Here is a 5,021-nt window from a genome sequence, read left to right on the forward strand (position 1 = left end):
TTTGGGGATGAAAATTTAGAGGGTGATTCCATAATTTTTTCCTCAGAATTGAGTGATTCCATATTTTTTTCCTTCTGCTTGGTCTAAAAAAATAACCGTTACTGGCTGCACAATTTTTTTTCTTGATTTCTTATAGTGTTTCTTAAAGCCAGAAAGTTGCCATTTGAAATGACTTTAGTTTTGTGTCATGTCTGTGATCTGCTTTTTTCTACTAAGTTAAACAACTGAATGAACATCCTCCGAGGCCGGTGATTCCATAATTTTTGCCAGGGGTTGTATGCAGTCAACGATAAAAATGTTTTATTCGAGCGTTTTTTGCCCGCTTGAATTGATGAAAATAACGCCATATAGCAATAGATTGATGGCCCACTAAATAATTCACATGCATCAAAATGCGCACATCTTCAAGTCACGTAATCAATATTTAAATAGAATTTAGATCAATTATATAAAATTTACTTTTTCTAAATCAAAAAGAATTTCGATCAATTAGATAAAATTTATGTTGTCGAAATATTGGCGGGCAGGAGGGCCGCCATGCAGCGCCATAATCAACCAATGGTCGGAGGCGGCGGCCGACATGCCGCCTTTCACAGCCTGGGCCTCCGAGGACATGTTTTTGGTCTCAGCATTTCACTGGCGGTGCAAGCGAGTCTTGCGTCGTGGACTGGGCGGGGTCCTGTAATCCAGCTTCCTGGAGGCTTGGTTGAGGTATTGAGCCGTCCAGCTTGGACGGCTCAGTAATACATCAATAATCAATTTTCTCAACATTGGCATTCATTGATTGTTTCCTATTAACATAACGATTAGAAAAAGTTTGATAATAACAATAACCTACATTGAGATTTCCAGCCAAGTCCGACGTCGTTCTAAAATCCAGAAATTTCCTAAATGCGGCCAATCTACGATATCGTTTTCAACTTGACTGCCGTAGAAACGAATGATAGCCTGGGCTAAAAAAAAGTACAGTGCTATTTAAGGTAAGTCCTTTCGTGGATAATTCAACTACACAACTTGCATCCACAACTAATTAATTATGCGCAAATATACCAAGTGTTTAAAGTTTTTCTTCTGAGCGGCAAGTCATTCCAGTCATGCATGTGATGAATGCCTGCACTCACACTACAGACATCACGACGTCAGTCATGCATGTGATGAATGCCTGCACTCACACTACAGACATCACGACGTCAGTCACGCATGTGATGAATGCCTGCACTCACACTACAGACATCACGACGTCAGTCACGCATGTGATGAATGCCTGCACTCACACTACAGACATCACGACGTCAGTCACGCAAATGAATACCTGAGTCTCCTGTTATCTGTTAAATGAATTATTTTTTGTTGCCTGTTATCTTTAATTTAATTCACGAAAATTGAATCGGTAATTTGATTTCTGATTTCGTTCAATGAAACTCGTTTATTGGAAAACTACAAACTGCGTTAATTATGTACAGAAAAAACGCATACATCAAAGACTTGTCGATCCATTTACTTCTTAAATGTTAGTTTTTAGACATGACACAATAAACTTTTACAAATCCAATATAAATTTAATCTGAAAGAAGGTCCTTGTACCGCAAATTTCATATTAATCAAAGTTTAAAGTTTAGTTAATAGTTTCTAAAATCACTTTGTTATCTAAAATCACTTTTGAAATCACAAATAAATTTCTATCCAAATTAATGCATAAATTTGGGCTTTATTTTAAGTTCCAGCGTAATTTTCAAATATCTTCGTCGATCTCAATCGTAACATTCTCGGATCCACCGGAGACCGCATTGATAACCCCAGTTTTCCGTCAGAGAACAGGGCAACACCGTCAGGAAGTAGCATAGATCTTCTTCGGCCTCTATGGCTTCTCTCAAATTTAAGTAGTCCAACAGGTCTACTTGTTCTGCCTCCGTGAAAACTTCCCTCAGCTTATCGACTTTATTTGCGAGAACTAAGATGGGTACAAGATCCAGTTCACGGGGTTCACGGTCGAGCAGTATTTGCTTGAGGCAATCGATGGACGTGGACATATTGTTCCGATCAGAGACGTCGACTAGGTATATCAATGTTTTAGACCACATTTTATTCTATTTCTTGAACAAGGAGACTTGTTCATGAAGGCTGCCGCTAAGTTCCTGCATAACAGGAACTGGCTTCACAGGCAGGCGACGTACGGCAGGAATTTCATCCAACTCGGTATTTTCTTTTCCACCGCCAACTCCAATAATGTAGTCTTTCCCGAGCCCTCCATGCCCATGACAAAAATGTCTGCTTCTTCATTAACTCCTTCGTCGCCGCTGCTAAGCCGTTGCTTTTTACGACCTGCTGAGCTCATTGCATAGTTTTCGGAAAAACGATCATCTTCACAAACTTGGCGTATCTCCGTAGTCAAAGCATTTAATTTTGACGAATCCATAGTACTTTCTTGCACTGTATGCTATGAAGCAGCTGTCGTCCTCTCCATGCAGCCGAATTTTCGAATTTGCAGACGAATTTCCTTTCTTTTTGCGGTCGAAATCTCGACAGAAGTTGTGCGACAGCGCATCATAGATACGAGAAAATTAATTCGCTAGCTGATCGCTGTCAAAATTTGTTAATTGTTAGCAGTGAAGTTCAGAATAAAGATAGAGAGAAATATTTCAAACTCAAATATTTGGAAATTTTAGAATCGTTTATGAGAATTAGAATGATCTGGTTTACTTAATTACTTGCTTCAACGAGTTCGATTTGTGATAGTTTTAATATTCTTAGAAATCATCAATGATCTAGGAACAACTAACACCTGCAATGATTCAGTCGGGAAACATTTTGTGCTCGTTTATTTCAGTTTCATTTATTGAATTCAACCATGTAATTTTATGTCATTCGTTTGCCAAGATCGCCAAATGAATGCAAATTTTACAAGTTGTGACCAGTCAAAAGTCAAATAAATAGATAAGGCGCTCTTGAAGACCATTGTTTATATACGAGTGCAACTCCTATTCGAACTTTGAATTTCTCTTTATCTTTGCCTTAATTTGTCCGATGCTCAAACTTTTATAAACGACCTGAATACAAAGATCTAGTTTCTGAAATAGTCTTTCTTGTGATTTGTCATATTGTAGAGCAAATCTTCTACGCCTCTGAATAATTCGTCACTGATATTATTTTTTTGTTAAGCAGGGAACTCCAGATCAGCTTCGTTGGTCTGCGAAACATCTTCATATGTGGATTTGAAATTACAAAAACGGGAATGGATGTATCCTGCCGAGCGTCTGGGCGATTGAAATTTATATGATTTTAGAGCGTCTGAGTTATTATATAAGAATTTAGCTCTTTCGCTTTTTTCTTTAATCAAATGACGGAACAGCAGCGGGCAGAAACGTTCGTTCTATATTTTAAAATGTTTGCTGGCATGCAGTCTGCGCACAACCAAGCTTCGCGAAAGTGCATTACATTTTCCAAGCAATTGTGAAATCACAGAATTATTACAGACCTCTTTTTCATACAAGTTGAACTGCTGAGAGATATGGAAGGCTGTGACAATTTTAGATGTAAACGTTTCAGTTATTTTTTATTCCTTCCATTCTGGTTTCATTATCTAACCCTGAGACTAGAGAAGAATCCCCAATCCCCTAACCATCCTATTTTTGAGGTATTTAAATGAATGCACGAATTTGTGCATAAAATGAAAGGTGTATATGTGAGGTTTTGTATCTTCGAGGGCACTCTCTCAAAACGCCGTGTAAACTCCACTGTGCTGTAGTTAGATTTTGCTGAACGCCACACAGTCACAACAAACGTAATTTACGCCAAACTTCCGAGAATGTAAAGATGGAACCAGTAACATGAGCTCAGTTCTCCGGGCACGCTCACTCATACACTTGCTTCAACAGATCACGTTACATCAGTGGTTCCCAAACTTTTTCAGGCTGGCGCCCTCTTTGGCTCCCCAGTGAATCTCTAGCGCCCCCCACCCCATCAGACATACATATAAAAACAAACGCCTCTTTCTTGATATTTAGTACGCTGCAATTTTGAAAGAGAAAGGTTAAACACAAATGTGTACTTCACAAATAGAACCCCATTTAGTAAAGCTATATTTTTTTGCAGTTTTAAGTGTTTCAGCACTAGAAATTCAAGACGGCTCGGACAAATTTACGGCCGGATTCAAATGACATTTCAAAATCTGCCACTCCATGTGAATCATTGACAATCATTTGCAGATTACCGCTAGTCTTTGTTGAGAGCTCAAAAGTGCAAAACATTAATGCTGATAATTTTTCCGTACCCTCAGCTGGATGTAAAACAACAAAATTAATCCAACAGGCGAGTGCTTGGCAACCATGTTTTCTAGACCTTTCTTGTTTCAGGTGTTGATGTTACAACTGAAACTGTTGTACTGTACTGTCCTTGAACTGATGCAACTATGTCATTCATGTGCATTATTAGCACAATTATTCTCTTGTGCTTGAAAAAAACTATTATGAATGAAGGAGTTATTTACTAATAACCCGCCATTTTTGATATTGGAAATAAAATTCGTATGTTGGCACCCGTGTTTCTTCATCATGTAGCATTGGCATTTATAAACAGCAGGACGATATTGACATTTTGTCATGCATAGAATTAGCCTCAGTTTGGTTGAAATAAACCATTCGCTTCAATTATTAGCTTGATAGTAAATATAAATATTTTTTTAATTTGAAGCAACTCCTTTTGAATTATTTCCGCTGGGTCCTCGTCTCACTGCCATACGTCTGGTCGATGCCAGACGTATGGCAGTGGAGCTAGTGTCAGGAGACTGCACTCTCGCAGCTAGTGTCAGGAGACTCGGCTTGAGATAAACGTTGTACTTTCATTATAATTTATTGCATATAATTTTGCATGGGGACAATGTTCGTATGTATGCGTTTGCTTTAGACTACTAGGCTACGCACAACGAAGCTTTAGTTAGTATCAGAAAAACTAGCACCAAGTTAACGAGCTCAAAGTAAAGTAACACAGATTGACTAGCTCCGGGAATACTAGCACAAGGCAAA

The sequence above is a fragment of the Hyalella azteca genome, unplaced genomic scaffold, assembly GCF_000764305.2.
Source record: "Hyalella azteca isolate HAZT.00-mixed unplaced genomic scaffold, Hazt_2.0.2 contig8449, whole genome shotgun sequence".
Lineage (NCBI taxonomy): Eukaryota > Metazoa > Arthropoda > Malacostraca > Amphipoda > Hyalellidae > Hyalella > Hyalella azteca.